The sequence below is a fragment of the Heterodontus francisci genome, chromosome 9, assembly GCF_036365525.1.
Source record: "Heterodontus francisci isolate sHetFra1 chromosome 9, sHetFra1.hap1, whole genome shotgun sequence".
NCBI lineage: Eukaryota > Metazoa > Chordata > Chondrichthyes > Heterodontiformes > Heterodontidae > Heterodontus > Heterodontus francisci.
In genome coordinates this window covers 6,027,173-6,041,457 of record NC_090379.1, presented here as the reverse complement: position 1 = coordinate 6,041,457, position 14,285 = coordinate 6,027,173, and the positions used below count along the sequence as shown (strand labels likewise).

The window sequence follows — 14,285 nt, the reverse complement described above, 5'->3', positions numbered from 1 at the left end:
TTATAACACTCTGTTGCAGATTCAACTTTCAGACTAACACTGTCAATTATAACACTCTCTCTGTTACACATTCAACTCTCAGTCTAACACGGTCAGTTATAACTCTCTCTCAGTTGCAGATTCAACTCTTAGTCTAACACTGTCAGTTATAACACTCTCTCTGATGCAGATTCAACTCTCAGACTAACACTGTCAGTTATAACACTCTCTCTGTTACACATCCCACTTTCAGTATAAAACTGTCAGTTATAACACTCTGTTGCACATTCAACTCTCAGTCTAACACTGTCAGTTATAACACTCTCTCTGTTGCAGATTCAACTCTCAGACTAACACGGTCAGTTATAACTCTCTCTCTGTTGCAGATTCAACTCTCAGTCTAACACTGTCAGTTATAACACTCTCTCTGATGCAGATTCAACTCTCAGACACACACTGTCAGTCATAACACACTCTCTGTTACACATTCAACTCTGAGTCGAACACTGTCAGTTACAACACTCTCTCTGTTACACATTCAACTCTCAGTCTAACACTGTCAGTTATAACATTCTCTGTTACACAATCAGCTCTCAGTCTAACACTGTCAGTTATAACGCTCTCTCTGTTAAAGATTCAACTCTCAGACTAACACTGTCAGTTGCAACACTCTCTCTGTTACACATTCAACTCTCAGTCTAACATTGTCGCTTCGAACACTCTATTACACATTCAACTCTCAGTCCAACACTGTCAGTTATAACACTCTCTCTGTTACAGATTCAACTCTCAGACTAACACTGTCAATTATAACACTCTCTCTGTTACACATTCAACTCTCAGTTTAACACTGTCAATTATAACACTCTGTTGCAGATTGAACTCTCAGACTAACACTGTCAAATCTAACACTCTCTCTGTTACACATTCAACTCTCAGTCTAACACTGTCAATTATAACACTCTGTTGCAGATTCAACTTTCAGACTAACACTGTCAATTATAACACTCTCTCTGTTACACATTCAACTCTCAGTCTAACACTGTCAGTTATAACAGTCTCTCTGTTGCAGATTCATCTCTCAGACTAACACTGTCAATTATAACACTCTCTCTGTTACACATTCAACTCTCAGTCCAACACTGTCAGTTATAACACTCTCTCTGTTGCAGATTGAACTCTCGGACTAACTCTGTCAAATCTAACACTCTCTCTGTTGCAGATTCAACTCTCAGACTAACACTGTCAATTATAACACTCTGTTACACTATAAACTCTCAGTCTAGCACTGTCAATTATAACACTCTCTCTGTTGCACATTCAACTCTCAGTCGAACACTGTCAGTTAGAACACTCTCTGTTGCAGATTCAACTCTCAGACTAACACTGTCAGTGATAACACTCTCTCTGTTACACATTCAACTCTCAGTCTAACACTGTCAATTATAACACTCTGTTGCAGATTCAACTTTCAGACTAACACTGTCAATTATAACACTCTCTCTGTTACACATTCAACTCTCAGTCTAACACGGTCAGTTATAACTCTCTCTCAGTTGCAGATTCAACTCTTAGTCTAACACTGTCAGTTATAACACTCTCTCTGATGCAGATTCAACTCTCAGACTAACACTGTCAGTTATAACACTCTCTCTGTTACACATCCCACTTTCAGTATAAAACTGTCAGTTATAACACTCTGTTGCACATTCAACTCTCAGTCTAACACTGTCAGTTATAACACTCTCTCTGTTGCAGATTCAACTCTCAGACTAACACGGTCAGTTATAACTCTCTCTCTGTTGCAGATTCAACTCTCAGTCTAACACTGTCAGTTATAACACTCTCTCTGATGCAGATTCAACTCTCAGACTAACACTGTCAGTCATAACACACTCTCTGTTACACATTCAACTCTGAGTCGAACACTGTCAGTTACAACACTCTCTCTGTTACACATTCAACTCTCAGTCTAACACTGTCAGTTATAACATTCTCTGTTACACAATCAGCTCTCAGTCTAACACTGTCAGTTATAACGCTCTCTCTGTTAAAGATTCAACTCTCAGACTAACACTGTCAGTTGCAACACTCTCTCTGTTACACATTCAACTCTCAGTCTAACATTGTCGCTTCGAACACTCTATTACACATTCAACTCTCAGTCCAACACTGTCAGTTATAACACTCTCTCTGTTACAGATTCAACTCTCAGACTAACACTGTCAATTATAACACTCTCTCTGTTACACATTCAACTCTCAGTTTAACACTGTCAATTATAACACTCTGTTGCAGATTGAACTCTCAGACTAACACTGTCAAATCTAACACTCTCTCTGTTACACATTCAACTCTCAGTCTAACACTGTCAATTATAACACTCTGTTGCAGATTCAACTTTCAGACTAACACTGTCAATTATAACACTCTCTCTGTTACACATTCAACTCTCAGTCTAACACTGTCAGTTATAACAGTCTCTCTGTTGCAGATTCATCTCTCAGACTAACACTGTCAATTATAACACTCTCTCTGTTACACATTCAACTCTCAGTCCAACACTGTCAGTTATAACACTCTCTCTGTTGCAGATTGAACTCTCGGACTAACTCTGTCAAATCTAACACTCTCTCTGTTGCAGATTCAACTCTCAGACTAACACTGTCAATTATAACACTCTGTTACACTATAAACTCTCAGTCTAGCACTGTCAATTATAACACTCTCTCTGTTGCACATTCAACTCTCAGTCGAACACTGTCAGTTAGAACACTCTCTGTTGCAGATTCAACTCTCGGACTAACACTGTCAGTGATAACACTCTCTCTGTTACACATTCAACTCTCAGTCTAACACGGTCAGTTATAACTCTCTCTCTGTTGCAGATTCAACTCTCAGTATAACACTGTCAGTGATAACACTCTTTCTGTTACAGATTCAACTCTCAGACTAACACTGTCAGTTATAACACTCTCTCTGTTACACATTCAACTCTCAGTCTAACACTGTCAGTTATAACACTCTCTCTGTTACACATTCAACTCTCAGACTAACACTGTCAGTTATAACACTCTCTCTGTTACACATCCCACTTTCAGTATAAAACTGTCAGTTATAACACTCTGTTGCACATTCAACTCTGAGTCGAACACTGTCGGTTATAACACTCTCTCTCTTACAAATCCCACTGTTAGTATAACACTGTCAGTTATAACACTCTCTCTGTTGCACATTCAAATCTCACTCCAACACTGTCAGTTATAACACTCTCTCTGTTACACATTCAACTCTGAGTCGAACACTGTCAGTTACAACACTCTCTCTCTTACACATTCAACTCTCAGTCTAACACTGTCAGTTATAACATTTTCTGTTACACAATCAGCTCTCAGTCTAACACTGTCAGTGATAACACTCTCTCTGTTACAGATTCAACTCTCAGTCTAACACTGTCAGTTATAACACTCTCTGTTACACATTCAACTCTCAGTCTAACACTGTCAGTTATAACACTCTGTTGCAGATTGAACTCTCAGACTAACACTGTCAAATCTAACACTCTCTCTGTTACACATTCAACTCTCAGTCTAACACTGTCAATTATAACACTCAGTTGCAGATTCAACTTTCAGACTAACACTGTCAATTATAACACTCTCTCTGTTACACATTCAACTCTCAGTCTAACACGGTCAGTTATAACTCTCTCTCTGTTGCAGATTCAACTCTCAGTCTAACACTGTCAGTTATAACACTCTCTCTGATGCAGATTCAACTCTCAGACTAACACTGTCAGTTATAACACTCTCTCTGTTACACATCCCACTTTCAGTATAAAACTGTCAGTTATAACACTCTGTTGCACATTCAACTCTCAGACTAACACTGTCAGTCATAACACACTCTCTGTTACACATTCAACTCTGAGTCGAACACTGTCAGTTACAACACTCTCTCTGTTACACATTCAACTCTCAGTCTAACACTGTCAGTTATAACATTCTCTGTTACACAATCAGCTCTCAGTCTAACACTGTCAGTTATAACGCTCTCTCTGTTAAAGATTCAACTCTCAGACTAACACTGTCAGTTGCAACACTCTCTCTGTTACACATTCAACTCTCAGTCTAACATTGTCGGTTGGAACACTCTATTACACATTCAACTCTCAGTCCAACACTGTCAGTTATAACACTCTCTCTGTTACAGATTCAACTCTCAGACTAACACTGTCAATTATAACACTCTCTCTGTTACACATTCAACTCTCAGTCTATCACTGTCAGTTATAACATTCTCTGTTACACAATCAGCTCTCAGTCTAACACTGTCAGTTCTAACACTCTCTCTGTTAAAGATTCAACTCTCAGACTAACACTGTCAGTTCTAACACTCTCTCTGTTACAGATTCAACTCTCAGACTAACACTGTCAATTATAACACTCTCTCTGTTACACATTCAACTCTCAGTCTAACACTGTCAATTATAACACTCTGTTGCATATTGAACTCTCAGACTAACACTGTCAAATCTAACACTCTCTCTGTTACACATTCAACTCTCAGTCTAACACTGTCAATTATAACACTCTGTTGCAGATTCAACTTTCAGACTAACACTGTCAATTATAACACTCTCTCTGTTACACATTCAACTCTCAGTCTAACACGGTCAGTTACAACACTCTCTCTGTTGCAGATTCAACTCTCAGTCTAACACTGTCAGTTATCACACTCTCTCTGATGCAGATTCAACTCTCAGACTAACACTGTCAGTTATAACACTCTCTCTGTTACACATCCCACTTTCAGTATAAAACTGTCAGTTATAACACTCTGTTGCACATTCAACTCTGAGTCGAACACTGTCAGTTATAACACTCTCTCTGTTGCACATTCAACTCTCAGACTAACACTGTCAGTTATAACACTCTCTCTGTTACACATTCAACTCTCAGTCTAACACTGTCAGTTATAACACTCTCTCTGTTACACATTCAACTCTCAGTGTTACACTGTCAGTTATAACACTCTCTCTGTTACACATTCAAATCTCAGACTAACACTGTCAGTTATCACACTCTCTCTGTTACACATTCAACTCTGAGTCGAACACTGTCAGTTACAACACTCTCTCTGTTACACATTCAGCTCTCAGTCTAACACTGTCAGTTATAACACTCTCTCTGTTACACAATCAGCTCTCAGTCTAACACTGTCAGTTATAACACTCTCTCTGTTACACATTCAACTCTCAGTCTAACACTGTCAGTTATCACAGTCTCTCTGTTGCAGATTGAACTCTCGGACTAACACTGTCAAATCTAACACTCTCTCTGTTACACATTCAACTCTCAGTCTAACACTGTCAATTATAACACTCTCTCTGTTGCAGATTCAACTCTCAGTCGAACACTGTCAGTGATAACAGTCTCTCTCTGATGCAGATTCAACTCTCAGAGTAACACTGTCAGTTATAACACTCTGTTACACATCCCACTTTCAGTACAAATCTGTCAGTTATAACACTCTGTTGCACATTCAACTCTGAGTCGAACACTGTCGGTTATAACACTCTCTCTCTTACAAATCCCACTGTTAGTATAACACTGTCAGTTATATCACTCTCTCTGTTGCACATTCAAATCTCACTCCAACACTGTCAGTTATAACACTCTCTCTGTTACACATTCAACTCTGAGTCGAACACTGTCAGTTACAACACTCTCTCTCTTACACATTCAACTCTCAGTCTAACACTGTCAGTTATAACATTTTCTGTTACACAATCAGCTCTCAGTCTAACACTGTCAGTTATAACACTCTCTCTGTTACAGATTCAACTCTCAGTCTAACACTGTCAGTTATAACACTCTCTGTTACACATTCAACTCTCAGTCTAACACTGTCAGTTATAACACTCTGTTGCAGATTGAACTCTCAGACTAACACTGTCAAATCTAACACTCTCTCTGTTACACATTCAACTCTCAGTCTAACACTGTCAATTATAACACTCAGTTGCAGATTCAACTTTCAGACTAACACTGTCAATTATAACACTCTCTCTGTTACACATTCAACTCTCAGTCTAACACGGTCAGTTATAACTCTCTCTCTGTTGCAGATTCAACTCTCAGTCTAACACTGTCAGTTATAACACTCTCTCTGATGCAGATTCAACTCTCAGACTAACACTGTCAGTTATAACACTCTCTCTGTTACACATCCCACTTTCAGTATAAAACTGTCAGTGATAACACTCTGTTGCACATTCAACTCTCAGACTAACACTGTCAGTCATAACACACTCTCTGTTACACATTCAACTCTGAGTCGAACACTGTCAGTTACAACACTCTCTCTGTTACACATTCAACTCTCAGTCTAACACTGTCAGTTATAACATTCTCTGTTACACAATCAGCTCTCAGTCTAACACTGTCAGTTATAACGCTCTCTCTGTTAAAGATTCAACTCTCAGACTAACACTGTCAGTTGCAACACTCTCTCTGTTACACATTCAACTCTCAGTCTAACATTGTCGGTTGGAACACTCTATTACACATTCAACTCTCAGTCCAACACTGTCAGTTATAACACTCTCTCTGTTACAGATTCAACTCTCAGACTAACACTGTCAATTATAACACTCTCTCTGTTACACATTCAACTCTCAGTCTATCACTGTCAGTTATAACATTCTCTGTTACACAATCAGCTCTCAGTCTAACACTGTCAGTTCTAACACTCTCTCTGTTAAAGATTCAACTCTCAGACTAACACTGTCAGTTACAACACTCTCTCTGTTACACATTCAACTCTCAGTCGAACATTGTCGGTTCTAACACTCTATTACACATTCAACTCTCAGTCCAACACTGTCAGTTATAACACTATCTCTGTTACAGATTCAACTCTCAGACTAACACTGTCAATTATAACACTCTCTCTGTTACACATTCAACTCTCAGTATAACACTGTCAATTATAACACTCTGTTGCATATTGAACTCTCAGACTAACACTGTCAAATCTAACACTCTCTCTGTTACACATTCAACTCTCAGTCTAACACTGTCAATTATAACACTCTGTTGCAGATTCAACTTTCAGACTAACACTGTCAATTATAACACTCTCTCTGTTACACATTCAACTCTCAGTCTAACACGGTCAGTTACAACACTCTCTCTGTTGCAGATTCAACTCTCAGTCTAACACTGTCAGTTATCACACTCTCTCTGATGCAGATTCAACTCTCAGACTAACATTGTCAGTTATCACACTCTCTCTGTTACACATCCCACTTTCAGTATAAAACTGTCAGTTATAACACTCTGTTGCACATTCAACTCTGAGTCGAACACTGTCAGTTATAACACTCTCTCTGTTGCACATTCAACTCTCAGACTAACACTGTCAGTTATAACACTCTCTCTGTTACACATTCAACTCTCAGTCTAACACTGTCAGTTATAACACTCTCTCTGTTACACATTCAACTCTCAGTGTTACACTGTCACTTATAACACTCTCTCTGTTACACATTCAAATCTCAGACTAACACTGTCAGTTATCACACTCTCTCTGTTACACATTCAACTCTGAGTCGAACACTGTCAGTTACAACACTCTCTCTGTTACACATTCAGCTCTCAGTCTAACACTGTCAGTTATAACACTCTCTCTGTTACACAATCAGCTCTCAGTCTAACACTGTCAGTTATAACACTCTCTCTGTTACACATTCAACTCTCAGTCTAACACTGTCAGTTATCACAGTCTCTCTGTTGCAGATTGAACTCTCGGACTAACACTGTCAAATCTAACACTCTCTCTGTTACACATTCAACTCTCAGTCTAACACTGTCAATTATAACACTCTCTCTGTTGCAGATTCAACTCTCAGTCTAACACTGTCAGTGATAACAGTCTCTCTCTGATGCAGATTCAACTCTCAGAGTAACACTGTCAGTTATAACACTCTGTTACACATCCCACTTTCAGTACAAATCTGTCAGTTATAACACTCTGTTGCACATTCAACTCTGAGTCGAACACTGTCGGTTATAACACTCTCTCTCTTACAAATCCCACTGTTAGTATAACACTGTCAGTTATATCACTCTCTCTGTTGCACATTCAAATCTCACTCCAACACTGTCAGTTATAACACTCTCTCTGTTACACATTCAACTCTGAGTCGAACACTGTCAGTTACAACACTCTCTCTCTTACACATTCAACTCTCAGTCTAACACTGTCAGTTATAACATTTTCTGTTACACAATCAGCTCTCAGTCTAACACTGTCAGTTATAACACTCTCTCTGTTACAGATTCAACTCTCAGTCTAACACTGTCAGTTATAACACTCTCTGTTACACATTCAACTCTCAGTCTAACACTGTCAGTTATAACACTCTGTTGCAGATTGAACTCTCAGACTAACACTGTCAAATCTAACACTCTCTCTGTTACACATTCAACTCTCAGTCTAACACTGTCAATTATAACACTCAGTTGCAGATTCAACTTTCAGACTAACACTGTCAATTATAACACTCTCTCTGTTACACATTCAACTCTCAGTCTAACACGGTCAGTTATAACTCTCTCTCTGTTGCAGATTCAACTCTCAGTCTAACACTGTCAGTTATAACACTCTCTCTGATGCAGATTCAACTCTCAGACTAACACTGTCAGTTATAACACTCTCTCTGTTACACATCCCACTTTCAGTATAAAACTGTCAGTGATAACACTCTGTTGCACATTCAACTCTCAGACTAACACTGTCAGTCATAACACACTCTCTGTTACACATTCAACTCTGAGTCGAACACTGTCAGTTACAACACTCTCTCTGTTACACATTCAACTCTCAGTCTAACACTGTCAGTTATAACATTCTCTGTTACACAATCAGCTCTCAGTCTAACACTGTCAGTTATAACGCTCTCTCTGTTAAAGATTCAACTCTCAGACTAACACTGTCAGTTGCAACACTCTCTCTGTTACACATTCAACTCTCAGTCTAACATTGTCGGTTGGAACACTCTATTACACATTCAACTCTCAGTCCAACACTGTCAGTTATAACACTCTCTCTGTTACAGATTCAACTCTCAGACTAACACTGTCAATTATAACACTCTCTCTGTTACACATTCAACTCTCAGTCTATCACTGTCAGTTATAACATTCTCTGTTACACAATCAGCTCTCAGTCTAACACTGTCAGTTCTAACACTCTCTCTGTTAAAGATTCAACTCTCAGACTAACACTGTCAGTTACAACACTCTCTCTGTTACACATTCAACTCTCAGTCGAACATTGTCGGTTCTAACACTCTATTACACATTCAACTCTCAGTCCAACACTGTCAGTTATAACACTATCTCTGTTACAGATTCAACTCTCAGACTAACACTGTCAATTATAACACTCTCTCTGTTACACATTCAACTCTCAGTCTAACACTGTCAATTATAACACTCTGTTGCATATTGAACTCTCAGACTAACACTGTCAAATCTAACACTCTCTCTGTTACACATTCAACTCTCAGTCTAACACTGTCAATTATAACACTCTGTTGCAGATTCAACTTTCAGACTAACACTGTCAATTATAACACTCTCTCTGTTACACATTCAACTCTCAGTCTAACACGGTCAGTTACAACACTCTCTCTGTTGCAGATTCAACTCTCAGTCTAACACTGTCAGTTATCACACTCTCTCTGATGCAGATTCAACTCTCAGACTAACACTGTCAGTTATAACACTCTCTCTGTTACACATCCCACTTTCAGTATAAAACTGTCAGTTATAACACTCTGTTGCACATTCAACTCTGAGTCGAACACTGTCAGTTATAACACTCTCTCTGTTGCACATTCAACTCTGAGACTAACACTGTCAGTTATAACACTCTCTCTGTTACACATTCAACTCTCAGTCTAACACTGTCAGTTATAACACTCTCTCTGTTACACATTCAACTCTCAGTGTTACACTGTCAGTTATAACACTCTCTCTGTTACACATTCAAATCTCAGACTAACACTGTCAGTTATCGCACTCTCTCTGTTACACATTCAACTCTGAGTCGAACACTGTCAGTTACAACACTCTCTCTGTTACACATTCAGCTCTCAGTCTAACACTGTCAGTTATAACACTCTCTCTGTTACACAATCAGCTCTCAGTCTAACACTGTCAGTTATAACACTCTCTCTGTTACACATTCAACTCTCAGTCTAACACTGTCAGTTATCACAGTCTCTCTGTTGCAGATTGAACTCTCGGACTAACACTGTCAAATCTAACACTCTCTCTGTTACACATTCAACTCTCAGTCTAACACTGTCAATTATAACACTCTCTCTGTTGCAGATTCAACTCTCAGTCTAACACTGTCAGTGATAACACTCTCTCTGATGCAGATTCAACTCTCAGAGTAACACTGTCAGTTATAACACTCTGTTACACATCCCACTTTCAGTATAAATCTGTCAGTTATAACACTCTGTTGCACATTCAACTCTGAGTCGAACACTGTCGGTTATAACACTCTCTCTCTTACAAATCCCACTGTTAGTATAACACTGTCAGTTATATCACTCTCTCTGTTGCACATTCAAATCTCACTCCAACACTGTCAGTTATAACACTCTCTCTGTTACACATTCAACTCTGAGTCGAACACTGTCATTTACAACACTCTCTCTCTTACACATTCAACTCTCAGTCTAACACTGTCAGTTATAACATTTTCTGTTACACAATCAGCTCTCAGTCTAACACTGTCAGTTATAACACTCTCTCTGTTACAGATTCAACTCTCAGTCTAACACTGTCAGTTATAACACACTCTCTGTTACACATTCAACTCTGAGTCGAACACTGTCAGTTACAACACTCTCTCTGTTACACATTCAACTCTCAGTCTAACACTGTCAGTTATAACATTCTCTGTTACACAATCAGCTCTCAGTCTAACACTGTCAGTTATAACGCTCTCTCTGTTAAAGATTCAACTCTCAGACTAACACTGTCAGTTGCAACACTCTCTCTGTTACACATTCAACTCTCAGTCTAACATTGTCGGTTCGAACACTCTATTACACATTCAACTCTCAGTCCAACACTGTCAGTTATAACACTCTCTCTGTTACAGATTCAACTCTCAGACTAACACTGTCAATTATAACACTCTCTCTGTTACACATTCAACTCTCAGACTAACACTGTCAATTATAACACTCTCTCTGTTACACATTCAACTCTCAGTCTAACACTGTCAGTTATAACACACTCTCTGTTACACATTCAACTCTCAGACTAACACTGTCAGTTATAACACTCTCTCTGTTACACATCCCACTTTCAGTATAAAACTGTCAGTTATAACACTCTGTTGCACATTCAACTCTGAGTCGAACACTGTCGGTTATAACACTCTCTCTCTTACAAATCCCACTGTTAGTATAACACTGTCAGTTATAACACTCTCTCTGTTGCACATTCAAATCTCACTCCAACACTGTCAGTTATAACACTCTCTCTGTTACACATTCAACTCTGAGTCGAACACTGTCAGTTACAACACTCTCTCTCTTACACATTCAACTCTCAGTCTAACACTGTCAGTTATAACATTTTCTGTTACACAATCAGCTCTCAGTCTAACACTGTCAGTTATAACACTCTCTCTGTTACAGATTCAACTCTCAGTCTAACACTGTCAGTTATAACACTCTCTGTTACACATTCAACTCTCAGTCTAACACTGTCAATTATAACACTCTGTTGCAGATTCAACTTTCAGACTAACACTGTCAATTATAACACTCTCTGTGTTACACATTCAACTCTCAGTCTAACACGGTCAGTTATAACTCTCTCTCTGTTGCAGATTCAACTCTCAGTCTAACACTGTCAGTTATAACACTCTCTCTGATGCAGATTCAACTCTCAGACTAACACTGTCAGTTATAACACTCTCTCTGTTACACATCCCACTTTCAGTATAAAACTGTCAGTTATAACTCTCTCTCTGTTGCAGATTCAACTCTCAGTCTAACACTGTCAGTTATAACACTCTCTCTGATGCACATTCAACTCTCAGACTAACACTGTCAGTCATAACACACTCTCTGTTACACATTCAACTCTGAGTCGAACACTGTCAGTTACAACACTCTCTCTGTTAAAGATTCAACTCTCAGACTAACACTGTCAGTTATAACACTCTCTCTTTTGCAGATTCAACTCTCACACGAACACTGTCAATTGGATCACTCTCTCTCTGTTACACATTCAACTCTCAGTCGAACACTGTCAGTTAGAACACTCTCTGTTGCAGATTCAACTCTCAGACTAACACTGTCAGTGATAACACTCTCTCTGTTACACATTCAACTCTCAGTCTAACACGGTCAGTTATAACTCTCTCTCTGTTGCAGATTCAACTCTCAGTCTAACACTGTCAGTGATAACACTCTTTCTGTTACAGATTCAACTCTCAGACTAACACTGTCAGTTATAACACTCTCTCTGTTACACATTCAACTCTCAGTCTAACACTGTCAGTTATAACACTCTCTCTGTTACACATTCAACTCTCAGACTAACACTGTCAGTTATAACACTCTCTCTGTTACTCATCCCACTTTCAGTATAAAACTGTCAGTTATAACACTCTGTTGCACATTCAACTCTGAGTCGAACACTGTCAGTTATAACACTCTCTCTCTTACAAATCCCACTGTTAGTATAACACTGTCAGTTATAACACTCTCTCTGTTACACATTCAAATCTCACTCCGACACTGTCAGTTATAACACTCTCTCTGTTACACATTCAACTCTCAGTCTAACACTGTCAGTTATAATACTCTCTCTGTTACACATTCAACTCTCAGACTAACACTGTCAATTATAACACTCTCTCTGTTCGACATTCAAATCTCAGTCTAACACTGTCAATTATAACACTCTCTCTGTTACACATTCAACTCTCAGTCTAACACTGTCAGTTATAACACTCTCTCTGTTACACATTCAACTCTCAGTCTAACACTGTCAATTATAACACTCTCTCTGTTGCAGATTCAACTCTCAGTCTAACACTGTCAGTGATAACACTCTCTCTGATGTAGATTCAACTCTCAGAGTAACACTGTCAGTTATAACACTCTGTTACACATCCCACTTTCAGTATAAATCTGTCAGTTATAACACTCTGTTGCACATTCAACTCTGAGTCGAACACTGTCGGTTATAACACTCTCTCTCTTACAAATCCCACTGTTAGTATAACACTGTCAGTTATAACACTCTCTCTGTTTCACATTCAAATCTCACTCCAACACTGTCAGTTATAACACTCTCACTGTTACACATTCAACTCTGAGTCGAACACTGTCAGTTACAACACTCTCTCTCTTACACATTCAACTCTCAGTCTAACACTGTCAGTTATAACATTTTCTGTTACACAATCAGCTCTCAGTCTAACACTGTCAGTTATAACACTCTCTCTGTTACAGATTCAACTCTCAGTCTAACACTGTCAGTTATAACACTCTCTGTTACACATTCAACTCTCAGTCTAACACTGTCAGTTATAACACTCTGTTGCAGATTGAACTCTCAGACTAACACTGTCAAATCTAACACTCTCTCTGTTACACATTCAACTCTCAGTCTAACACTGTCAATTATAACACTCTGTTGCAGATTCAACTTTCAGACTAACACTGTCAATTATAACACTCTCTCTGTTACACATTCAACTCTCAGTCTAACACGGTCAGTTATAACTCTCTCTCTGTTGCAGATTCAACTCTCAGTCTAACACTGTCAGTTATAACACTCTCTCTGATGCAGATTCAACTCTCAGACTAACACTGTCAGTTATAACACTCTCTCTGTTACACATCCCACTTTCAGTATAAAACTGTCAGTTATAACACTCTGTTGCACATTCAACTCTCAGACTAACACTGTCAGTCACAACACACTCTCTGTTACACATTCAACTCTGAGTCGAACACTGTCAGTTACAACACTCTCTCTGTTACACATTCAACTCTCAGTCTAACACTGTCACTTATAACATTCTCTGTTACACAATCAGCTCTCAGTCTAACACTGTCAGTTATAACGCTCTCTCTGTTAAAGATTCAACTCTCAGACTAACACTGTCAGTTGCAACACTCTCTCTGTTACACATTCAACTCTCAGTCTAACATTGTCGGTTCGAACACTCTATTACACATTCAACTCTCA

At 38.8% G+C, this 14,285-nt stretch overlaps 1 protein-coding gene across 4 annotated transcripts in view; it reads left to right on the top strand.

Moving 5' to 3' along the window:
* The window catches only part of esr2a (estrogen receptor 2a), a 569,342-nt gene that overhangs the window by 152,154 nt on the left and 402,903 nt on the right, over positions 1-14,285 (top strand). The window lies entirely within an intron of this gene.